A 27,119-nucleotide genomic window follows, 5' to 3' on the forward strand; every position below is an offset into this window, starting at 1 on the left:
TCATATCCATGCTGCCACTGCCCCTTTTATTCCATGGGCTTCAATTTTGCTGACAAGCCTATTATGTGGCACCTTACCAAACACCTTTATAAAGCCCACATCAACCGCACTGCCCTCATCAAAAAACTCAATCAAGTTAGTTAAACACAATTTGCCTTTAACAAATCCGTGCTGGCTTTCCTTTATTAATCTACACTTGTCCAAGTGACTTTTCATTTTGTCCCAGATTTTCATTTGCTTTCCTAATTGCTTGCTGTACCTGCATGTTACCTTTCTGTGATTGGTGTACAAGGACACCCAAATCCCTATGAATACCAACATTTCTTAATCTCTCACTTTTTTAAAAAAAAGTCTGCTTTTCTATTCTTCCTGCCAACCCAAAAATGACCCGTTTATTCTTACTGTCTGTTTTCTGTCCGTTAGCCAATCCCGAATCTATGCTAATATATTACCCCCAATCCCATGAGCCCTAATCTTGTGTAACAACCTCTTGTGTGGCACCTTATCGAAATTTTTGAAAATCCAAATATATTACATCCTGTTATCTATCCTGCTAGTTACACCCTCAAAAACTCTAATAGATTGGTCAAACACGATTTCCCTTTCATAAAACCATGTTAATTCTGCCTAGTCATATTATGATTTTCTACGTGCCCTGTTACTATGTCCTTTATAATAGATTCTAGCATTTACCCTACTACTGATGTCAGACTAACTGGCCTGTAGTTCCCTGTTTTCTCTCTCCTTCCTTTCTTGAATAGTGGTGTTACATTTGCTACCTTCCAATCCACGGGGATCTGTTCTAGAATCTAGGGAATTCTGGAAGATCAAAACCAATGCATCTACTATCTCTGCAGCCACCTCTTTTAAAACCCTAGGATGTAGCCCATCAGGTCCAGGGGGGTTTGTTGGCTTTTAGTCCCAGTACTTTTTCTTTACTAATCTTAGTTACTTTAATTTCCTCACTCTCATTAGACTCTTGATTCCCCATTGTTCCAGTGTATCTTTTATGTCTTCTACTGTGAAGACAGATACAAAGTATTTGTTTAACTTTTCTGCCATTTCCTTATTCCCCATTATACTTGCTCCTGTCTCTGCCTCTAAAGGACCCACCTTTACTTTCACTAATCTCTTCCTTTTTATATTTTTGTAGAAGCTCTTACAATATGTTTTACATTTTCTCTCAATCAATTTACTCCCCCTTTATCAATTTCTTGGTCATCCTTTGCTGATTTCTAAAACCCTCCCAATCCTCAGATCCTCAGACTTACTATTCTTTTTGGTAGCATTGTAAGCCTCTTCTTTTAATCTAATGCTACCCTTAACTTTTCTAGTTAGCCACGGTTGGATCACTTTTCCTGTGGATTTTTTATTCCTCAAGGGAATGTATATTCTTGAGAATTATTGTAGGGATAAAATTTAGATTAAGGGATATAAAGGGGTGGGCCCCAATTCACTGGTATAAAACGGTCTGAAACGTACCATTCAGTTTCAGACCGTTTTATACCGGTGAATTGGGGCCCACCCCTTTATATCCCTTAATCCAAATTTTATCCCTACAATTATGAATTATTTCTTGAAATGTTCGCCATTGCTTATCTACCGTCATATCTTTTAATCTAATTTCCCAATTTATCTCGTTCCCTCATACCTACATAATTGGCTTTGTTTAAATTTAAGACTCTAGTTTCGGACTTAACTACATCACTCTCAAACTCAATATGAAATTCTATCATATTATGATCACTCTACCCCAGCGGATCCTTAACTATAAGATTACTAATGAATCCTATCTCATTACACAATACTAGATCTAAAATAGTCTGTTCCCTATTTGGTTGCTCAACATATTGTTCTAGAAAACTGTCTCCTATGCATTCGATTAACTTGTCCTTCAAACTACTTTTGGCCAATTTGGTTTGCCCAGTCTATATGATGATTAAAGTCCCCCACGATTATTGCATTACGCTTGTTACATGCTCCTCTAATTTCCTGATTTATACTCTGTCCAACACTGTAATTAGTGTTAGGGGGCCTATAAACTACTCCCACCAATGTTTTCTGCCCCTTGTTATTTCTTAGCTCCACCCATACTGATTCTACATCCTGATTTTCTGAGCTAAGACCTTTTTTCACTACTGCCTTTAGCTCATCCTTTATTATCAGGGCTATCACCCCCTGCACCCTCCCTCCCTCCTTTTCCATTTTGCCTATCTTTTCTAAAAGCCAAGTACCCTGGAATAGTTAGTTCCCAACCTTGGTCACCCAACAACCACATCTCAGTAATGGCTACGTCATCAAACCCATTGATCTCTATTTGTGCCATTATTTCATCTATCTTGTTATGAATGCTTCAAATCGCTACTCTGCTCCATAGCCTTGACTTTTCTCCTTAGACTTATAAATTTACCCTTACCTGAACCCTCCTCCCCTCTTATTAATTTAAAGCCCTATCTACTGCCTTAGTTATTCGATTCGCCAGGACACTAGTCTCAACAGAACAGCTCCCTCTTTCCATGGTACTGGTACCAGTGCCCCATGAATTGAAACCCCTGCTTCCCACATCATTCTTTCAGCCGCGCATTTAACCTTCTGATCTGTTTAGACTCTATTCCTGTTTTGTGCTTGTCCAGCGATTTCTGCACATACCGTTTTTCACTTAAGTTCACAATGTTCAGGGTTTTAACTCTTCATTGGAAACCTGGAAAACTCTCCCCCCAAAATGGCTGTGGACGCTGAGTCAATTGAAATTTTCAAGACTGATACAAACCCTGGTCTAACAGTCCCATTGCACATGGTGCTGGAGCCCCAGTGCTCTGAACCACATCATTGTCTCAGTTCATGTTTTCTAATTAATCCTTGGCTCATTGCAAATTGAAAACACAATTCCATTGCTCTTTTTTTTTCGTGGTTATCCTCATTACAAGAAATCAAATGTCCTGATGTGGTGAGGTACTGAGGGAGGAAGAATAACTGGGTGAGAAAATGAGTACCAGACTTTTGCGGCAGTCATAGTTTTAGACAAAATGCTATTTTGAGGATTCTGGAACTTGCTAATATACAACATCAATGAAATGTATAAGCCATCATTTTAGGATGTCTCATTAAAATTCTCACATCTTCTGACTCTGCTAGGTTTCCACCCCATTCAGATATTTTTATTCTGATTCATTTGAGCCCAATTGTATGATATTTCTGACATTGCTAAATTATTTTTAGGCATGATCACAATCATTTCTTAAACAGTTTTTTTTTTCTCTAGCTTGAGGTTTTCAGTCTGATGTGTAAGAGAATGAGAAAAACCCATCAGGCCCATTCTTCCACAGCTTGCATCCCATCTATCCTATTGTGGACTCAACCTTCCGATGGAATATTCCACATAAACCCTTTTTGATGCCCAAATGCTATCAAGCAAAACTCCAAAATATGAATCCATTTCTTACATCTTGAGCTGCCGTCCTCCAACAATCCTCTTGCCTCCAAGCCCCCTCTCCGTCACCCAGCCCCCGCACCACACAAACCATTGTGTCCCGTAGAGTATTTGATCATCTCAACCTATTCCTATCTCTTTACCTTCTAGCTCTGTTCTAACTGGATATTTATTCAACTCCTTTTTGAATGAGTTCATTGACATACAGTTTTGTTGATGGTGAAGGTGCTCCTCCAGTGAACATGCAGATCATTATTTTTCATGAATGGCTTTACGGTATTTAAGATAAAGAATGGAGGAAGAGAGATGAGAAATGCCTCCAACTTGTCTGTTTGTATTTTGAGATTTTATGAACTGCATGCACACGGTGGAAGCTGGGAAAGCAAAACAATAACTGGCCTATAATCAGTCTTTAAAGAGGCACTTTGAGTGCAGATAGAGCGAACTTACTCTGCATCAATCCAGTTTACCTTTTCCACTTGGCACTACAGAAAATATACACATAGCTCCAAAGGGATTAAATTTTAAACAAGGTTATTTAAATAGCTAAAGCTTTAAAGCAAAGCAAGGAAGCTGCTCAATAGGTCGTTATTAATATTTAAAGGTAGAGTGTCCTTCTCTTTTAAATATTAATACATTGTCATCAGCACAGGTGAATATAGAATACAAAGTTTAAGCTCAGATATAGGGGTCGATTTAAACTAAGAGCACGTTCAGTGAGGGGGGCGGGGTTATGTGGGGCGGAAGGGACACCCCCATGGTGCGTTCAGCATGGAGCCCAGGTCTTGTTATCTCCTGGGCCTCATTTTAATAATCCAGGGCCTCATTTGAATAATCCAGGGCAGTCTCTCTCCCACCCACCCCCCCACCCAAAACTAACAGGGTGATGACAGGGTCAAAAATCAGGAACCAAGGGAATAAAATCAGCCCTGGGCAGGGGCTTTGGAAGCTGAGGCCTGTGCTGGGAAGGAGAGGCGAAGCTAGGACTGGGGAGGACCAAGGACTCGTTGTGGGGCCTGGGGGTGTACTCCTGCTTCTCCTGGCCCAGAAAAAAAGATTATTTTAAACTGGCCTTGGCCTCTCCTGTCCTCTCTGTGACTCCGGCCATGGTTCTGCTGTTAGGGCTGGCCCTGTGCAGGCCTCCTAAATCCAAAAGTCAAAATGCTGTCTGGGCGCTACTACTTTTCAATGTAAAGTAGGCCCCTGTCTGCCGCTGCTAAGTAAAGATGATGGGGGAGTGGGGCGGTATCAATTTGTGAACACTGTGCAACACCCACCACTACCTCCCTGCCACCATTTTAACTCCTGCCTGCACCATTCCTGCTGAGCATTGGGCGGGGGGGGGGGGTTAAAATCTATCCCATAATATTATTTTTAAAAATAGGGTGCAGCTCAGGTGTGCTGCAACTGAGGGGAAATAAGTGCACATGTTTTTCCTTCCCCATGGTGAGTTCAGCAAGACCAGAAGGCCCAGAGTGCCTCTAAACATCCTGTGAGGGTTCCTAATTCAATCCTCCGACCTCTATTTATTTAGCCAACCACCATGACCATACATGTGTAGATGTTGAGTAAGGACAGGATTAGGTTTGGCTGTGATACTGTGATGCTCTGCTAACACTTCACTATTCAAGCTCACACATGAAGAATGGTCTCCACTGTGTGGTAGTGGAGGGCACCTGGTACCGGTGGGACCACACCCCAGCATGCGTCACTGCCTTCAGCAAGAGGGCAGAGGGCAAGAAATTCGAAACCAGACATCTCCGTTATTCTGAACATCAGCAAAATAAGAAGTGTCAAATGCCCATTATTCACGGTAACTGGCCAGGGTGTAGAAGGTTTGATTCACAGCATGAATGACACAGTGATTTGATTTTTAAAAACTATTGCGGCAAGTGAAGCATGTCAGGGAATTTGATCTTAAACTAGAAGGAGGCATTTAGTAGAATGAAAAGACTTCCTGCCTCAAATTTCAACGATTATTTTTCTATCATCTTCCTCTAGTTAACCCCAACTCCAGCTTCTCCTGTGTCCTTGGTACAACTAGAGGCAACGACACCTCAAGTGGGACCTCCCTCCCACCATCTATCTTTTCCCCCTCGCTAGCCCACCCACACATTTATAAATCTCAAGACCCAGAAGCTTTGTTATGCTTTTCTTTCCAATCTAATCTCCTCGCACTAGTGTCAACTCCTGAAATGCATAAAAAGTGGCGATTTCTTGTTAACACAGGCCAGACCATGTTTAAAGACAATACATTTTATCTTCACTGTGCTTCAATTAGTCTGTCAGAACTTGACTTAGTTAAGTCAGTCACTGATATATAGAATACCATCTGCAAATAAATCTAAATAACAGTAAACCTTTCCTGCTTATAAAAACAGTAAAATGATCTGAACAGTTTTGATCTTGAATAGAATTTGACCTTATGGAACTGATATAACTCAAGATATATTAAGCTTCAGTGAATGGATATTGTATCTACAAAGAAAAAACAAAGCTTGCATTTATATGCTGCTTTATTATGTCTCAAATATTGCAAAATGCTTCACGTGAAGTACTTTGAAGTGCTGTCACTGTGATGTTTGCAAGCATAGCAGCTATGTTAACATAGAAACATAGAAAATAGGAGCAAGAGTAGGCCGTTCGGCCCTTCGGGCCTGCTCCGCCATTCAAAGTGATCATGGCTGATCGTCTAACTCAGTACCCTGTTCCCGCTTTTTTCCCATATTCCTTGACCCCTTTAGCATTAAGAAATATATCTATCTCCTTCTTGAATACATCGAATGACTTGGCCTCCTCTGCCTTCTGTGTGGTAGAGAACCTGTGGTAGAGGTTCACCACCCTCTGAGTGAAGAAATTTCTCCTCATCTCTGTTCTAAATGGCATACCCCATGTCCTGAGACTGTGACCCCTGGTTCTGGACTCCCCAGCCATCGGGAACATCCTCCCTACATCCAGTCTGTCTAGTCCTGTTAGAATTTTATGTTTCAATGAGATCACCTCTTAGTCTTCTAAACTCTAGTGAATATAGGTCTAGTCGACCCAATCTCTCCTCATACGTCAGTCCTGCCATCCCTGGAATCAGTCTGGTAAACCTTTGTGGCACTACCTCCATGGCAAGGACATCCTTCCTCAGATAAGGAGACCAAAACTGCACACGATACTCCAGATGTGGTCTCGCCAAGGCCCTGTATAACTGCAGTAAGACATCCCTGTTCCTGTACTCAAATCCTCTTGCAATGAAGGCCAACATACCATTCGCCTTCCTAACTGCTTGCTGCACCTGAATGCTCGCTTTCAGCGACTGGTGTACAAGGACACCCAGGTCTCGTTGCACCTCCCCTTTTCCCAATCTATCACCATTCAGATAATAATCTGCCTTTCTGTTTTTACAACCAAAGTGGATAACCTCACATTTATCCACGTTATACTGCTTCTGCCATGTTCTTGCCCACTCATCCAACTTGTCTAAATCATGTTGGAGCCTCTTTGCATCCTCCTCACAGCTCACGTTCCACCCCAGCTTTGTGTTGTCTGCAAGCTTGGAAATATTACATTTGGTTCCCTCATCCAAATCATTGATATATATTGTGAATAGCTGGGGCCCAAGCACTGATCCCTGCGGTACCCCACTAGTCACTGCCTGCCACCCCGAAAAAGACCCATTTATTCCTACTCTCTGTTTCCTGTCTGTCAACCAATTCTCAATCCATGCCAGTGTATTCCCCCCATTCCCATGTGCTTTAATTTTGCACACTAACCTCTTGTGTGGGACCTTATCAAAAGCCTTCTGAAAATCCAAATACACCACATCCACTGGTTCTCCTCTATCTATTCTACTAGTTACATCCTAGTTACATGTTGTGCACAACAAGATCCCACAAACAGCAATGACCAGGTAATCTGTCATCTTCCTTTCCCTCCTCATATTTTATGCTTTTCCCTTCTTTAGGCATCTATTTGCCTCATTCTCCAACCGAGAAGACGGATAGATAATCTCCTCCTATTGGGCTTTTCCCAATATTTTTCTGGAGTGGGCAATAACAACAACAACAACTTGGACTGATATAGCACCTTCAATGTAATAAAACATCCCAAAGTTCATGGTAAGGCCAAGGACACTTTGTCCTCTACTTCCCATTCTTTTCTGTACAGCAGTTACTCATCACTATTTGAGCATTCCAGCTGACTGCATTGGCAATGAACTCAAGGACATGCTGTTCTACATTGGAGTTCACTCAACATGTACTGTAAGATACTATCCTGCTTAAGACAAGAAAATAACCTAATCCTAGTAAAGAGACACCACGTACAATGTACAACCCAAAGTGATAGGTGCAGGTTGACTTTGTGGTTCCCCACTGGGTGAGTTCCCACCAATTCAGTCAACTGAAGATCTCAAAACAGAAGTCAGGCACTTTCCTCACAGTGATAGAAAGGAAATCAAACAGTGACACATTTTAGGCTGCTCTTTTAATGGCAGGCAAGAGAGAGAGAGAGAGAGAGAGACAGACAATATGTCATGTCTTGCTCTCACTTGGATGGCGGCCGAGTACATTTTGGCTTAAAATGTGACCTTATTTCGATATCTCACCCTGAAAAATAAATATGGCTCCATACTTCCAAATGTTTTTGCAATCTGTCTCACCTTTCATTGTAAATCTCGCTCTTAGCATTTCCCCAGTGTTGACAGTTATTCCACAAAGGCAGCCAGAGGTTTCCAACTTTCTACTGATGGGCAGCTTAGAAATTGGTCCACGCAGCGCCCATTTTTCAGGCACTACTGGGACTACTAAGGCCCCAATATGGCAGGCAGGAAGCGTGAGCATATTTCAGGCCAGAAGTGCACTGCCCGTCATATTGCATAAGGACAAACAAGAGGCGTCCTTTACCCATGCCTGAAGCAGGCTAGGCGGCAGCAGATGACTGGCAGCTGCAGTGAGTGTGAGGTTGTTGTGAAGGGCTGTACAGATCGTAGAATCATAGTATGATACAGCACTGAAGGAGGCCATTCAGCCCATCGTGCTGTGCTAGCTCTTTGAAAGAGCTGTCCAATCAGTCCCACTTTCCTTCTCTTTCCCCAAAGCCCTGTAATTTTTTTCCCCTTCAAGTATGTATCCAATTCCCTTTTAAAAGTTACTGTTGAATCTGCTTTCACCACCCTTTCAGGCAATGCATTCCAGATCACAACAATTCGCTGCGGTAAAAAAACCTTTCCTTGTGTCGTCTCTGGTTCTTTTGCCAATTACCTTAAATCTGTGTCCTCTGGTTACCAACCCTTCTGCCACTGGAAAGAGTTTCTCCTTATTTACTCTATCAAAACCCTTCATGATTTTTAACACCTCTATCAAATCTCCTCTTCACCTTGTCTGCCCTAAGAACAATCCCAGCTTCTCCACTCTCTCCTTAGTACGTTTCAGGCTCCAGGTCAATGGAACCCAGCATTCAGTGATTGTCTTTGCTTCTCTTATTTTTTTAAATGGGAAAAAAAAATAAAAGTGTTGTCTCTGTAATAAAGTATGACATCTGGACAAGACATGTGCTCAACAATATGTCGCTAGAAATTAAGCATTTTAATGTTGACAGGTCAATTTATAATGCAGTGTTTACATTAAAATTCAATATTTTAGTGTATTCTTCTTCTGGTTAATTTAGGCTTTTGAATGTGAGGGTGAGGTTGTTGATGCAATAAAGGAACAGGTCACCACTTTCTGCATCTTGTGTCAACAACATGCGCAGGATCAGGCTCCCTATACACTCGGTCAGTAATGTGTGAGGCTGTAGCATTACTCCCAATACTAAAGAAGAAACTTGCAATTATATAGATCTGTGAGGCAGCTTCCCATTAGTGTGCATGCTGAAAGGGAGAAGCAGCAAGTTGAGAGCAGGATGGGGAGGAAATGATTTGCAAGTAAGTGGCTCCAGTGTGAAATGAGAAAACGAGCAGCAGTGGAGTGAAATGCTTAACAGTTGCTGCCAGGTAAAAGCAGAACGCTGTTTGTACCTGTTGTGAGGGCAGCAGCAACAAGTGAGTGTGTGATTGGAATGAGAAAGCGGAGAGTTGTCACAGTGTCCCGTTGTGATCGGCGGAGAAGCATGTGGAGAAGGAGAGGTAAGCGTTTGGAGTGCTGAGACGGGCCTGCTGCTGTGGCCAGGCCGAATGCAGGGAAGACGTCAAGCTCAACCTTGCTGTCCTGGTCAGGTCATTCAAGTATTTGAGGCACTGAGCCAATTTCCATGGGTAATACTGCGGCCATTGACATTGTCTCTACTTGGGCACCTTGCTGCCAGCCGAGGGGAACAGGACCTGCTCGCTTGCCTTCGCCTGCTCCAAAAGCACCTCTTCTGTGTGTGTGTGTGTGTGTGTGTAAGTGTAAGTGTAAGAATCGAGGTGCTTCTGCCTGCAACATGTTGCTCTCCAGAAACCTCCCCAGTAGTACCACAAATTTGCACAGAGTTGAATGACGCCTCGCTTTGAGAGGTGCATTCACTCTTTAAATGGACACCAGACCCGCTGGCTATCCTGCCCTCCAATTGGATGGGCTGCCCGTCACCACTGGAAACAAGTGGGCAGCCAGCAAATGGAAATGTAACCGAGGCCCAGACTGATGACATCGGGTGGGCGTCCAATCGCCTTGCCGGCCTGAAAACAGCCCATAATGAAAAAATCGACCTGACTATCTTTTCACCCAAATGTCTGCAGTCATCCCTTGTGGACATGCCATCAGGTGCAGGCAATGCAGCAGTCTCACTCAAACATTGCAGAAAATGTGATGTGGGACAATAGAACAGTAGGAGAGGACATGTACCCTGAGGGTTTTTCATTGCCTACTGAGGGTTTCATTCACTTTTTCTTTTGCACTAGATAGTGTGGAAGTGACTCATGTTTCCAGCTGTACCTCAACATCTGCATGGGCACTTGTGCCTTCAGTTGTCTTAACCTGCCTGGTGCGATCATTTAAAATGTTTCTGGCACTGGATAGCTGTTTATGGGATTGTAGAGTTGTCATTCACTGCCAGTGTCACCTCCCTTCAGACTGTCTGCACATCTTTTTTCTGGGACATAACTTCCTGGGTGTGAAAGAACCTTTGTCTTCTGGCCCTTGGCCCTGCCAGCATTATCTCCACCACAGTATCTGAGAATCGTGGGGCCTTGGTCATTGCAGACCCCCCCCAGCTAGTGTTCTTCCTTCTGCCCGTGCTTTACAATATTCAAATGCAGCTCTAGTGTGCGTGTGCACCTGCTCTCATACTCTATCTCTTCCTTCTTGCCCTCCTAAGTCACCTGCTGTGCTTCTGTTCATTTTGGCTGCTGCAGCCTTTTAACTGTTGAAGTTAGCCCTAATTTCTGACCCTCCCCAGCGACAGAGATACAGTCACGAGCAGGATTCTCACTGAAATCCCGCTCTGCATATTAAATGAGGCCCCCCTCCAAAGAAAATGTCGAGTGCTGGCAGGATCATGCAGGCAGGGGGAAGTCCCACTCCACCATTTTTCTGATGATACTGGGGAAAATCCACTCCCTGATCTTCAGATGTATAAAGTACTCTGGGCCAATCTAAAAGATACACAAGTTGTTTTGGTTTTCAGAATCCTCCTTTTATCAGAAACAGGTTTTATTTGTTTTTGTGCCTAATTCATTGGGCATCAGCAAATTAATATCATACCTCTCTGAATACTTCTTCTCTAGTTGACCAAGGCAAATACTTCCTCCACAGAACATATTGGGGTAGATTTTGACTTTGTGCAATAGTGTAAAACGGGCTGCCGACACACTATCGCACAGTCAAGATCTACCCCACTGAGCTTGTCCGAGGCTTCGGCAACGGCTGTTCCGATCCTTCTCTCGTTGCAGAGCAACGATGTTCGTGTCTTAAGTGTTGGCCCAAACTTAATTTATAAATTGAGCAAGGTTGGCAAACAAACTATCAGATTGCCAATGGATCTTGATTTCTATTTTCCATAGTGGAAAGTCTCTGCTTTTAGTACATTTGGTGCAGATTATATTAATACCATGCGTGCCACGCCTTTCTTAAGTCTGACAACCATTGGATGCATTTCATTGCAAATCTTGTAATAAAAACCATTCATAGAGTATTTCATTGGAAATTCTAAGAGGAGTTTCTAATGCCAGTGTAGACGCGTTCAAGCACTCCTTCTTAAAACTGGTTTCTGTTATACTTGCCAGAAGCATTTTTAGCTTACCTAGAAATATTTAGGGCTGAATTATGGAATGTTAGTCGGAATGCAAAGTGTTCTGAAATCCACTTGAGGCATCAAGGTAAGATATTTTGACCAAAGTTCTCAGATCCAAAGTTGATATCGCCCTGGATCTACCATCCATGTAATTAATACCTGTGAGCAACAGCAAGGACCTCCAACCAAGTAGGCTGTTTAACATCAGTTTCCACTATCCACTATTCCACTATCACCTGGATTTGGATAGCAATAGACGGCTTATCAATCCTATTCATAAGAATAGGTATCATTTGTAAGCTGCTTAGTGTCAGGTACCACTGCTTTAAGCATGTTGAAGGAAAGACCTTTCACCTGGGCTTCATCCCATCTGGTATAGCCACAGTTTTTTCTAATAGAAGGTTCTAACCTCCTCCACCAGCAGGGCAAATTATATACACAGTGTAAGCTCCTCCTTGAGCAGATTATCAAACTAGCTTGGCTGGATGGAAAGAGCTATGGATAGGGGCTTTAGTATATCATTGCTGCAATGGGGTCTGCTCCCACACTGATCACAAGACACAGTGACAAGGGGGCTTCCAGCACCTGCTGGACAAAACTGCAGAGGGATCTGTTTTGTATCTCATGATGGTATCACTACCACTGCAGTCCTTGCTCAGCCTCCAAGAACTTGACAGGATCCAATAAGCTGGCAGGACCCAGGCTGAACCTTCAACAGTGGAAGTGTCACAGCCTGAAGCAAGCTCCTTAGGGCACCAGGCTGTGACCGAGATTGAGAGCCTCATCGGTCCCAAGTGCCTCTTGTGGAAATACAGCTGGCAGCCATCCGACAGAAGGTAACAATCTTTGAAAATATTGAGAAGTGTTTCCTAACTTCTCTCCTGAATGGCCTAACTCTGATTTTAAGGTTATGTCCCCTTGTTCTGGATTCTCCCACCAGCAGAAAAAGTTTCTCTCTATTTACCTGATCAATTCCTTTCAAAATCCTAAAAACCTCAATCAAATCACCCGTTAACCTTTTATATTTCAGGGAACACAAGCCTAGCTTATGTAACCTTCAAATTATATTTATTATAAAGTATAATACCAGCCTTGTGGAGGGCCTCCTCTGAGCAGAATCAGGAGAGTAGCTAGGCGAGCATTGCATTCGCCAACTTTCAAGAGGGGAAAGCACCATGGTGGAAAGAAGTAGGTTTATGTAATCGCTCCTCATAATCTAACCCTTGGAGCCCTGGTAACATTCTGGTGAATCAGTGCTGCACTTCTTCCAAGGCCAATTTATCCTTTCTAAGATGCAGTGCCCAGAACTGTACACAGTACTCCAGATGTGGTCTAACCAGGGCTTTAATAGTATTTTTAGTGGCTCTGGAAAAGGTTTTTGTGATGAGGGTTTCACAAATTAGTTTTGCAGCTGCTGCAGGTCCTTAAGGAGTCTTCGCCATCCTATTGTTGGTCCTCCAAAATGAATAGATCTTTTCAATGGCTATGTTACAAAGGATGTAGCAAAGATGATGCAGAAGATTTTGGCAGACTGGTACTGCAACATAACCCCACCCAATCCAAACACCAAAATCACTGCTTCAGAAAGCCGATGGTGCTTTCTATGATGGCCTGTGTGCAGACATGGATCTTGTTAGATCTTCACTCAGTTGGCATACAGGGATGTCGGCAGGGAGAGATTAGCCAAAGCAGCAATGGACATCTATAATCAGCAAGGAGCCAACCTTTTACCTGGAAAGATGGAGCGTACAGATGACTGTCTCAGAACGAATGAATCATGACGGCTGCCTGAGTGTCTGATAGTCACTTGCATGATGTGATGGTGATCGTTGCTCACTAGTTGGACATTGATGGAATAATCTCTCCTGTTCATATAGGGGGCAGCTCTGCAAGGAGGCCAAAGAGGTTACATGGATCACATTAATAAGTTCATGTGCTCTGGGAAAATCCTGCTCTGTGGTAGAATCTGAGAGCACAATCCTGGATATCCATGGCCTCCATTGGAAATGCTTTATATTTACTGAATTATGCAAACAGGACATCTGTCATTTGCTGGACTATCTATGCACTGATGACTGACAGATGTTTGATATGTTACATGATCATGATGCAAAGAGGTTCAATGCAGTGGTAGCTTTTATTGTTCTAGACTGGGGAAGAAGTTTGTCCTCTAGCAGGTCATAAAATTCTCTTACCCACTGCCCTGGTACAATGAAGCCTTTTGAAGGCACTGCTCCTCAGCCAACTCCAAACATGGTTCTGTGGTTAAGTATCATCTTTCCTTCTCGGCTTCTCCCTCCTCTTCCCCAGCCCCCACTGTGGGTGGCAGCAACAAGCTTTTCCCAAGAGATTGGTTCACATTTTTCAGGTGCTCTTTTCTAACCACATTCTTACAGTAGTTAACTAAATTCCACAAAATGTCTTCCCATAACTTTTAGGAATGAGATTCTGTAACTTTCTTTATCAAATTGCTGCAGCCACAAACTCTGCGTTCTGTTTATACGAGAGGAGGGAGAAGGGATTAGCTTTTGACTGCAATCAGCAGAAATGCAGGAAAGCTGGTTGCAGGTGAGACTGACATCCAATGACCTGTATTTCTATCTCATTTAAATGGCTGTAGTTATTTCAGGTGTTTTGAATCACAGGTGACATGAAGGCAGGAAAGCCATATTCAAATTTCTTGCATTTTATGCTCCTAAAATAGACGCACTTTGAACATGAAAACCAGCAAAATCCCTGGGATCTTTTGCCTTGCCCATACCTTAGGTAAACCGCTGACTTGATGCCAGATGCCACAGACTTGAGCACATTGGCAGGGATAATATTTACCCTGGCCCTGACCCATCTTTCTTGTATAAAAACTAATTTGCCTCTTCATTATTATTCTGAAAGGGAGTTCTGGTCCCCCTCACAAGTGGGGAGAAAGATATATACAGATCAATATTGCAAGGAATCCAAACATCTCCAAAAGAGATAGAAGGCACTTGGGTTTCTTTGAGAAGTTGATTTAGTGACAAAGTTGTTTCAGTGGGACTGTGTAGAGGTACTACTCACTGTGGCCAAGAAACCCTCGAGAGTCATAGGCACTCCTACCATTTTCTGTTTCTCTGTTCATGTCCTCAATACTTCACTTCTGGTGAGTTGCTCATCATGTCTTAATGCCCTAAGTGATACAATCATCCTGTTCATCTCTGAACATTCTCCATTGCATTAATGTACCTTTCCAGATGAGGTGCACAAAATTGGGCACCACATTCCAAATGTGGCCTGATCAATCATCTATAGGATTGTAACAAAATAGCTATTTTTAGAGGAGTTAGAAAGACATCCTACAGAGATCCTATCTTCACTTTCTCTCTTCCTCTGAGAAGAAATCCCTTACCTCTGCATGATATCTCTCTCCATGGTAGCACAGCTCAGAAAGGAATCTTGGGAGCATGATTGGTTGAGAGCTGGAGCTTATATCCCACTAATTGGTCCTACAAGTGATTTACATTCACCTTTGCAGAAAACAAGATCCTAATGTACAAGAGGCCAATCAGTATCCTATTTGAGATTCGCAGATCTTTTAGTATTTTTTTTGTTTCTGAAAGCTGTGGAAATTATCAAGTCTTTGGAGCCACTGTGACAGGAAAGTTCATTCCAAGTTAGGGGCCGCTGGACTGTTCTAAATGGAGGCAATCTGTCAGCCAGCAGAAAAACATAATAGATATCTAACAGGACAAGTGAATTAGTCCTCAATGGACAGCTTCAAAATGCTTCATGACATTCTGTTGATACAAAATAATTTAAAATACCACATGCAAATTAACTTGATGTTGGAAATGTAAAGAGATGAAAAATATCACCCTACATCTCCCAGGCTGCATTTTCCAAGCCCACACTATAGGTTCAGACTGAACTCAAGCTTAACTTGTTGTCTCGAGTATTTGGCCTCTATGGTTTTAATTCTGTTTTTAAGACTTTTAAAAATAATTTATAGTTATGAAAATAATAATGAGGTTGGGGAGTTCAGTAAGTAGAGAGGGAGCTGACAACTTAAGAAAATAATTTCAGTAAGAGTTTTGATTTTCATTAATAATTGTGTTTAGTAATACTTACATTTTATGATGGTTTCTTGTAGAGGATGAAAAGAAACTTTCAATGTAGTTTCATCAATCAATAGAAACAAAGTACTACTTCTAGATTCTGGGACTTTAAGATTTAAAAAAAGAAAAGAGCAAAATGAATTACAAAGTTAATGTTCTAAATGATTGCAGATTTCTTGACTTGCTCGTTACATTGTGATCCAACCACAGGATCCAGATGTTGTGCTCTCCATCAGTTGCTGATTATGTGTGTTCTTATTTTTCCAGCATTGGGGAAAATGTCATTTATGATTTCCAGGCTCTGTGGTGAGATCTTTGATCATTAATTCCTTCCTTTGCACTTTTGCAATCTCTTACTAAAAATTCACAGAATCTACATTATTGATAGTGTTTCTTTGTCACTTGTCCAGGCAGAATATCGTGGCCATATTCAAAGGAAAAAAAAATACTCCAAATGCTTTGAGTAAAACAATGGATGGTGTCCAAACTCCCACGGGTTGAGAATTGGCTACAATCTCACTTGGCCAGGGCAGCACCTCCCTCAACTGTGGTTTATTTATTTAACTTCATCACTGCATAATCTCTACACTGACATACAATGGATAATTACAGTGGGGAGCCATCCTTTGTAGGGAGAATGGCACACAATTACCCCTAATATGGATAGAGAATTGGCTAAGGGACAGGAAACATAGAGAAGTGGTGAACGGTTGTTTTTCGGACTGGAGGGAGGTGTACAGTTGTGTTCCCCAGGGGTCAGTGCTGGGACCACTGCTTTTCTTGATATATATTAATGACTTGGACTTGGGTGTACAGGGCACAATTTCAAAATTTGCAGATGACACAAAACTTGGAAGGGTAGTAAACAGTGAGGAGGATAGTGATAGACTTCAAGAGGATATAGACAGGCTGGTGGCATGGGCGGACACGTGGCAGATGAAATTTAACGCAGAAAAATGCGAAGTGATACATTTCAGTGGAAGAACGAGGAGAGGCAATATAAACTACAGGGCACAACTCTAAAAGGGGTACAGCAACAGAGAGATCTGGGGGTATATGTGCACAATTCATTGAAGGTGGCAGGGCAGGTTGAGAAAGTGGTTAAAAAAAGCATACGGGATCCTGGGCTTTATAAATAGAGGCATAGAGTACAAAAGTATGAAGTCATGAACCTTTATAAAACACTGGTTCAGCCACAACTGGAGTATTGTGTCCAGTTCTGGGCATCACACTTTAGGAAAGATGTGAAGGCCTTAGAGAGGGTGCAGAAGAGATTTACAAGAATGATTCCAGGGATGAGGGACTTTAGTTATGTAGATAGACTGGAGAAGGTGGGGTTGTTCTCCTTGGAACAGAGATGTTTGTGAGGAGATTTGATGGAGGTATTCAAAATCATGAAGGGTCTAGAAAGTAGATAGAGAGAAACTGTTCCCATTGGGAGAAGGGTCAAGAACCAGAGGACATAGATTTAAGGTGATTAGCAAAAGAACCAAAGGTGACGTGAGGAAAAACATTTTTACACAACGAGTGGTTAGGATCTGGAATGCACTGCCCGAGGGGGTGGTGGAGGCAGATTCAATCATGGCCTTCAAAAGGGAACTGGATAAGTACTTGAAAGGAAAAAATTTGCAGGGCTACGGGGAAAGGGCGGGGGAGTGGGGCGCGGACTTGAAGGGCCGAATGGCCTACTTCTGTGCTGCAACCTTTCTATAATTCTATGATTTTAATAGTCTATAGTGCTTGTTGAACAATATACTTTCATATCAAAATGATGGGATAACAGCAATGCCTGAAAAGCAGCCCCAAATTCTGATCACTGTCTTTAACATCTGTCTCTAACAGTTCTGATTTTAGATTACAGTCTTTAGCATCTCTTTCCTTTCCCTCTTTTTTTTATAATCTGCATGGCATTCCCTCTCTCAAGTCTGTATTCTCAGATTACCAACTCTCTAGTGTTGTATTTGTTCCTTTTATCTTGACATTTAGAGTTCTCTGTCTTGTTTTCCCCTATAGTCTGAAAGTCTCAACTGTGCTTGTTCTTTCTCTCATATTCTCATATTGACATGATGGCCTGGAATTTCCTGGATCGCACTTACGCAGAGATTCCACTGAAATTTACGTTGATATCTGCGCTGATCTTGCTGACGGGAACTGCGCCCAAATGCCCTGCGGAGCTTATTTGCTTAAAAACAGTGCAACTCCGCTTTTGCGCCTTAATTACACCAAAACTTTCCAGGAGATTCCATTATCAACCGGAGGCACTTTGGAGCAATACATATAAAATAATCTGACTTACAATTATTTATCTATTTGGGAACATTCTGTTTTATGGATGGAATAATGGAACAGGTATTCACTACGTAAAGAGCTCGGAGTATTGGATCTGCAATGGCTCATCTCCTGTAGACAGATGGGTGATTGACGGATTAGTATTTGCCAGGTGAGAATAGGACTGTGAACTGGAAATAGTATTGAAAAGAGAATGGCCCTCATTGTTGGTTAGAATGGATAGTTGTCAGACTTTCACCCAGACAATGGGCCAAATCTTGCTGGAATGGCATATCTCGTGGCGTGCATCGTTAGTTAGATCTTTTCTTGCACCCATCAGCTCGAATATATGTACCGTAAGTTGCTGGAAGTGCAAGCTGATAACAGTGTGGCAATGGCAACGGGGCATCTGGGACCTTAATGAACGACGGGACCAATAGTGTATCTCCTTAACCAATGAGATTTAAGGAACGATGGAAAACAATGGTAAATTAGAGGGGGTGAATTAGAGTCAAGTCGGATACAGAAAGATAAATAAAGAGAGGGAAAAAAAGATTGGATAAATAGAAAGAGAAAAAATATACAGAAAAGTAAGAAAATTTAAAAATGTGACATTTGAAATTTTTAAAATTTCGAACAACAATTTACTACGTGAGACTCAACAATTTAAATTGTTCCCTTTCAAGGCCAGAGAGGTTGATTGGCATTGCATTACCGATTGTCACATAGTTAAAAGGGTACTTACGCTGTTAAGGATTAGCCCTAACTTTCTGCAGCGAGTTTAAAGGAATTAATGTGCAAATCCGGCAAGCTCTTAAAAATAACAGGGAGGTTGAGAGCAAGCTGCTGTTTGTGCAAAGCGAGCAGTGTAAATTAAGCAGTCAATGGAAAATAAAATCGGGCGGAGTGCAAAATTGACTGCCGATTTGCTAGCGTAATGTTTTGCCCCACTGCCCATGATAAATTGATACCCACTTATCTCTCAACCACTGACAATTGGCCCGAAGAGGTGATATACTAGATTACACAATTCAAGTTACTAACATTAATTATTGGCTACAGCTATATTAAAATCATCAATCTCTTAGTCCAATCATAAACTATCAATCAATTAATAATTTATCTGATCTAATCATAAGTATTTAACCTTTTGTAGTGGTTTGCTTTGCTGCATGTTTCAGATTAAATATTCAGTTAATGGAAGACTTTAACAAACTTTATATGAATGAGTATTCAACAAACTTTCTTTATTAAATACTCATGGTGAAGGTGCATTTTTACAATCTTTGGAAGTTCTGTGGCGACATAATTTTTTTTTATCCCTAATATTTTACCTATTTTTAACTCATCAGTTAATAATAATCATAATTTCCAAGTTTATCATTTCTAATTCAATATTCAAATACTCAGAGAACATGGGGAACATAATGGCGCAGTACTGTAGTGGTTATGGTACTGGACTAGCATTTATGAAATTCAATAAATCTGGTAACTTGTGAACTGGTCCGAGAAAAAATGACCATGAAAGCTGCTGAATTGTCATAAAAGCCCAACTGTTAAACTAATGTCCTTCAGGGAAGGGAACCTGCCACCCTTATTCAGTCTGGCCTATGTGTGACTGCAGTCCCACTCTGCATAGTTGACTGTTAATGCCGGTCAAAACTGCTTCAAACACCTTCTCTAGGAAACTAGGAATTAGACGGTAAATACAGCCTTGCTTGTATCCGCCACATCCCGAGAACAGATTAAAAGAAAAATCAGTTTTCCACCTATCTGTAATTTTGACACTAATTAACTGCCATGTGGAAAAAGCAGGACCAGATGAAAAGTCTCAATTTGGCACGGTTGGTGCTGATATGGGTTTAGTGCAGCAGTAAGTGCTTTGCACTGGTGAATTAAAAACACCAACTGAAGCTCTTCATGGGTTCAATTAATTATATTCCCTTCACATTTCCCAAAACAGTTAGGTACTGTCAACACATGGAGGTGCAGGTCACACTTGGAGCACAGCTGTATGGGATGCATAAGGCAACAAACCCAACAGGAGGATTACAGCATGGCATTTGTTCCTATCGTGTCAACCATCATTCTTTCAGAGGACGAATGGGACAAATCAGGGAGGGGGTGGGTGAGAGACAATTTCAGGTCACGAACCTCCAATGATGAGGCAAGAAACTTTAAATACCAGTCAATCCGATAACAAGTCACAAATACTGAACCATCATACCCACTTTGAACTTACAGACTACACATAATATTTGCAGGATAAAATATCTGCCTTGAGACAGTCTGGCTTTTTCTTATTGTCACACCTACATTCATTTCCATTTCCTAAACATACTGTCAGCTCTATGCCCAGTCAAAAGTCCTATGTAATAAAGACCAGAGAAGAAAATGGTGATTTTAAGTTATTTCATTGTCTTTATTGAATGCTTACTATGTGTACCTTTCTTTCTTTCTTCCTTCTTGAAACAATATGCTTCTTACCCTGCACCCATATAGGTGTCCTCTGTGATCACCTTGTGGCAAATGTGGGAGATATTTTTGTATTGGAGGTGGAAGCAGCAGAACTTCATGTAGTTGCTGTGAAGGGGTCATTGTATTCCACTGGAACATGTGAAAAGTATGTGACCTGAGCACGCCCCAGACTCTTCCATCACCATCTCTGGGTATGTCCTGTCCCACCGGCAGGACAGATTGACCAGAGGTGGCGGTACAGTGATACACAGTCAGGACGGAGTGGCCTTGGGAGTCCTCAACACTGACTCCAGACCCCATGAAATCTCATGGCATCTGGTCAAACATGGGCAAGGAAACCTCCTGCTGATTATCACCTACTGCCCTCCCTCAGCTGATGAATCAGTCCTCCTCCATGTTGAGCACCACTTGGAGTAAGCACTGAGGGTAGCAAGGGCACAGAATGTACTCTGGGTGGGGGACTTCAATGTCCATCACCAAGAGTGGCTCAGTAGCACCACTACTGACAGAGCTGGCCGAGTCCTGAAGGAAATAACTGCCAGACTGGGCCTGCGGCAGGTGGTGGGCGAACCAACACGAGGGAAAAACCTACTTGACCTCGTCCTCACCAATCTACCTGTCGCAGATGCATCTGTCCATGACAGTATTAGTAGGAGTGACCACCGCACAGTCCTCGTGGAGACGAAGTCCCATCTTCACACTGAGGACGCCATCCAACATGTTGTGTGGCACTATCACCGTGCTAAATGGGATAGATTCAGAACAGATCTAGCAGCTCAAAACTGGGCATCCATGAGGCGCTGTGGGCCATCAGCAGCAGCAGAATTGTATTCCAGCACAATCTGTAACCTCATGGCCCGGCATATTCCTCACTCTACCATTACCAACAAGCCAGGGGATCAACCCTGGTTCAACGAGGAGTGTAGAAGAGCATGCCAGGAGCAGCACCAGGCGTACCTAAAAATGAGGTGCCAACCTGGTGAAGCTACAACTCAGGACTACATGCATGCTAAACAACGGAAGCAACATGCTATGGATAGAGCTAAGCGATTCCACAACCAACGGATCAGATCAAAGCTCTGCAGTCCTGCCACATCCAGTCGTGAATGATGGTGGACAATTAAACAACTAATGGGAGGAGGAGGCTCTGCAAACATCCCCATCCTCAATGATGGCAAAGTCCAGCATGTGAGTGCAAAAGACAAGGCTGAATCGTTTGCAACCATCTTCAGCCAGAATTGCCGAGTGGATGATCCATCTCGGCCTCCTCCCGATATCCCCACCATCACAGCAACCAGTCTTCAGCCAATTTGATTCACTCCATGTGATATCAAGAAACGGCTGAGTGCACTGGATACAGCAAAGGCTATGGGCCCTGACAACATCCCGGCTGTAGTGCTGAAGACTTGTGGTCCAGAATTAGCTGCACCTCTAGCCAAACTGTTCCAGTATAGCTACAAAACTGCCATCTACCCAACAATGTGGAAAATTGCCCAGGTATGTCCTGTCCACAAAAAGCAGGACAAATCCAATCCGGCCAATTACTGCCCCATCAGTCTACTCTCAATCATCAGCAAAGTGATGGAAGGTGTCATTGACAGTGCTATCAAGCGGCATTTCCTCACCAATAACCTGCTCACCGATGCTCAGTTTGGGTTCCGCCAGGACCACTCGGCTCCAGAACTCATTACAGCCTTGGTCCAAACATGGACAAAAGAGCTGAATTCCAGAGGTGAGGTGAGAGTGACTGCCCTTGACATCAAGGCAGCATTTGACCAAGTGTGGCAACAAGGAGCCCTCGTAAAATTGAAGTCAATGGGAATCAGGGGGAAAACTCTCCAGTGGCTGGAGTCATACCTAGCACAAAGGAAATGGTAGTGGTTGTTGGAGGCCAATCATCTCAGCCCCAGGACATTGCTGCAGGAGTTCCTCAGGGCAGTGTCCTAGGCCCAACCATCTTCAGCTGCTTCATCAATGACCTTCCCTCCATCATAAGGTCAGAAATGGGGATGTTCGCTGATGACTGCACAGTGTTCAGTTCCATTCACCTCAAATAATGAAGCAGTCTGTGCTCGCATGCAGCAAAACCTGGACAACATCCAGGCTTGGGCTGATAAGTGGCAAGTAACATTCGTGCCAGACAAGTGCCAGGCGATGACCATCTCCAGCAATGGAGAGTCTAACCACCTCCCCTTGACATTCAATGGCATTAACATCACCAAATCCCCCTCCATCAACATCCTGGTGGTCACCATTGACCAGAAACTTAACTGGACCAGCCGCAAATACTGTGACTACAAGAGCAGGTCAGAGGCTTGGTATTCTGCGGTGAGTGACTCAACTCCTGACTCCCCAAAGCCTTTCCACCATCTACAAGGTACAAGTCAGGAGTTTGCTGGAACACTCTCCACTTGCCTGGATGAGTGCAGCTCCAACAACACTCAAGAAGCTCGACACCATCCAGTACAAAGTAGCCCGCTTGATTGGCACCCCATCCACCACCCGAAATATTCACTCCCTTCACCACCGGTGCACAGTGGCTGCAGTGTGTACCATCCACAGGATGCACTGCAGCAACTCGCCAAGGCTTCTTCGACAGCATCTCCCAAACCCGCGACCTCTACCACCTAGAAGGACAAGGGCAGCAGGCACATGGGAACAAGACCACCCGCACGTTCCCCTTCAAGTCACACACCATCCCGACTTGGAAATATATCGCCATTCCTTCATCATCGCTGGATCAAAATCCTGAAACTCCCTACCTAACAGCACTGTGGGATAACCTTCACCTCACGGACTGCAGCAGTTCAAGAAGGCAGCTCACCACCACCTTCTCAAGGGCAATTAGGGATGGACAATAAATGCTGGCCTCACCAGTGACGCCCACATCCCATGAATGAATTTTAAAAAAAAGATCGACTACTGGTCGGAGTTCCAATGTCCTATATCTGAAGTCTCCAACTTAGTCCACTTGTGGATGGCATCTGTTTGTGGTAAACAACATCAAAATAGATGGGAAGACCCTAGCCAGATTCACTGAAGGACAACCCCATTTCAACCTCAATTCACCCCTTCCAGTCTCTCGGCCAAACGGCTTGGGCACAGCTTTACTGACTTTGTGAATAACTCCTGTTGAATTATTCCTGCCGTGATGGTCCTGCTGGCTCAGCAGTTGAACACTCATCTTTTCTTTGCTTGTCATCTGTACATGACTAAACCTAATTTTCATACCTCCTTAGCAAGTCCTTCTATTGCTTTCATGTGGCATTAAACTGCCTTTCACTTCCTCCCAGGCCTGCTCCCTGATGTATCATTTGGGGAGTGTACCCCTGGGTCAAACATTATGATCCTTTTTGACAATACCTGATTTACAGTAAGGGCCACCTCTGACTCCCGGTGTACTGATACGTTCCAATTCAGCACATCTGGATTACCACTCTCCTGGTGTGATCTGAAGCCAGTGGGTTCCTTTGTTGCTGTTAAGTTGCTAAGCTAATCCAGTGGTTTAACTTCCTGCCACCTGTTAGTTACTCCGTTATGTTAATTTGAGAAGGCTCTGTTCTGGTGGAAGCATTATCTGAAAGCATTGACTAACGAATAACTGCGTAAACCCTACACGGAGAGGAGGGAGGGGAGGAAATCACCTCTATTATGTCTAGAAAGTAGACATTGAATTCTGGCGACTTCATTGTAAAGATTAAAGGGAAAGCAAATGACCTTCAAAGGCAGTGCCATTGCACAAAGTTTAAATGCATAAATTTAAAATAAATAAAAGTTAGTCTCTTCAAACTGCATTTGCTTTTCAAGTTATTTAAGCTATTACAGTAGTAAAATATCCAAAGTGCTTTTATGTATAAAATGTCAGTGTTGGACTGAAGTTGCTGATGGATAGCTATGAATACCTACTCCTGACCTTGTGCATAAATGTCCTAAGCATTTGATCACTGCAATAAAGGCACATTTGCATTCAGTGTACAGAGACTCCAAATCTGATATATGATGGATGAACGGACAAGGACTATAAAAAGTTGGGCCTGGGGGGAGGGTGGCACGACTTCTATTGTCACCTAATAATGGCAGCGTCCACACGTTGGGATCAGCAATAGCCTTTCTGGCTCTTGTGAGCACCACTGACAGATGATATGCTTCATACAGTGGTCATGCTATACCTTCTACCTCAAAAGCTTTCAGACATTAAACTATATAGGAGACCATCAAAGAGTCCTCTTAGCTTCTTGGGTTTAGAATTGTTACGTTCCCTGTTGCTGTGTGCTGCAATCTTTTTTTAGTTTTGTTTTCATGCTGGGTGCTACAAATCTCTCCAACCTACCGTAGCCTCACTTTACTTCCCTTTAATGATGGAGAGTAAATGCTTACTATACTGAAATCTGTTGCATGGATCACGGTGAAAGCTGATATGGAGACCACAGAGGGATCTTTTGTGAGCAGTTTCTCACAGGAATCACAATGAAACCTCGAGTGGAGTTCCCAATGAAATCTGACATTGAGTTTACAGTGACAGTTCTTGCTGTCCAGTGACACCTTTCATAAGGGTTACAATTGGGGTATGTGCCTTGTGCATAGCTTAATGAGGAGCTCTCCTTTTGATAAATGACTACTATTCTGAGCAATGAGAGCAACATCAGAATCATCCGGTATGAGCTTTTTTGGTACTTTTTTTGAGAATATTTGTACCCACCAGGATAAGGGATATGAAACATTTTCTCCATTTCAGCCACACAAAGCTGCATCTTCCTAATCAATGCCCTTGCTCACTGCCAACATGTAGTGGGGGGGGGGGGGATGCCTGCAATTTTACAATACACAAAAGCAGTAGGTGAGATCTTGGAAAATGCACCCTACAGTGTCAGCATCAAGCACTTCAGGACCAGCATAACATAGGTTAAGATGCAGAGTAAAACTCCATTTTCTTTGCATGCACAACGTATCTTAATACCATCCGGAGAAGGGTATCCCTTGTTGCGTCAGTGTGATGTTTTCCAATTTGTACATCAGCGATCTAGCGAGATCCCCAATTATTGTCAAATTGGTGGCAGTTTTATTTTTTTTAACAAGACACTGGGTTCATGCTGCCTGAGCTGCTTTCAAGTAGGACCCTTATAGCAAGGGTGTGGGGCCCAGAGGTGAAAGCACGGGATGTTACTCAATTCTGTCACCCAGCTATTTTTTTATGCGCACACATTTCAGTGAAATCTCCATCATTAAAAGCATTTTCACCCTGTTGGACAGCCCTGGTTCTTCCTTTAAGTACTTTCTGGATTGTATCTGGACTATCACAGTTCATATCTTTTAAATCTATGAAGGAAACTCTTCTTCTGTAATATATTTTGTTATTTGATGTAAAAATATTCAGAATTTTGATTCTCTGCCCAAACACTACTCCGGTATGAAAAACTGCAAATTGTTCAGATTTCCTTCTTGACTTTTAACCCTTCTGTCCTGGAAGTAATACTACTTGCTGTGAGTATTGTTGCACCTGAATGGCAGCCCTCTGCTGCCTCGCCCGAAGGCCAGTGCTATGCGAGCCTAGGCAGTAAGTGTTTGGCTATTTGACTGTGTGGGGCATCACTGCCACGCTTGAATTTGTCCTCATTCCAATGTCCACACACATAGACTTCCAGCGGGGATTACTGAATAGTGAACAGGAGTGAAATCTCTGGCTGATTTTTTTTTTGCCTCCTTAGAAGTCCAGTAGCAACACCCCTACTAACACTCCTGCTGAAATCAGCGAACCCAGAGGCTAAATCTGAGCCCTTCCGCCCTGCACTTAGCCATCAGGACCAGCTAAACGCTTCAGATTTGCAGGTGGTCCCTTGGTCCTTCCTAACACTTCCTGTATTGTTTTGTGAGGATATTGTTGTTGCGTAACGAGAGAGTGATTTTAAGAAAGGAAAAGTTTTGTCAGAAATACTGTTCAATGGTGAAAACAGTTTGTGAACAGGTCCAGTCTGAAAAATAATCTGAATGGTCCCCTCGTCCCCAGTCAGCTCTCGTTATTTGATCTCCCAGGTTTTAATGAGTTTTACAGACGTTGAAATGCAACAACGCGGTTTAATCCCATGAAATCTTGGAACGACTGATCAATGATATCCATTAGTCATTTACATGTACCCTCAACAAGCATGTAATTTAATTAGAAACCTAAAATCTGCACTACCTGCGGTTAATAGGGCTTGTGTCAATGGGCATGCTTCAGGCTAGAAAATCTACACATGAAAAATCTCTCTAAGCTCTTGGGCCACGTCACTCTGTTCCACTACATGTTAAAGAGAATAAAAAATGAATAAAGCCATCGTTTCCTAGCTTCACCGGGGAGCACCACAGTCATGTGTTCTGTATATTTAATCAAGTGAGTCTTTTAAAATGATACTTTCTAATTAGATGTGCTATTTTGCAGGTGTTGCGTGGCGGGAGTAATGCGCATTTTGAAGGATGAGAGAATTTCCATATTACTAAAGGTGGATTTGCAATTATTTGATTGCTGGGACCCAGGCTGAGAGAGCTATATCTCTTAGCAAAAAAAAACAATTATAGTTAAAAAGTGATGTGACACTCGGTGAAAGCACTAAACTGTTTTCTTCCGTGTTTGGTGCTGATTCGTGGATTCTTACTCCCTCCAAAAATGGATTAATGAACAT

The sequence above is a fragment of the Heptranchias perlo genome, chromosome 30 (assembly GCF_035084215.1).
Source record: "Heptranchias perlo isolate sHepPer1 chromosome 30, sHepPer1.hap1, whole genome shotgun sequence".
NCBI classification, from domain to species: Eukaryota; Metazoa; Chordata; class Chondrichthyes; order Hexanchiformes; family Hexanchidae; genus Heptranchias; species Heptranchias perlo.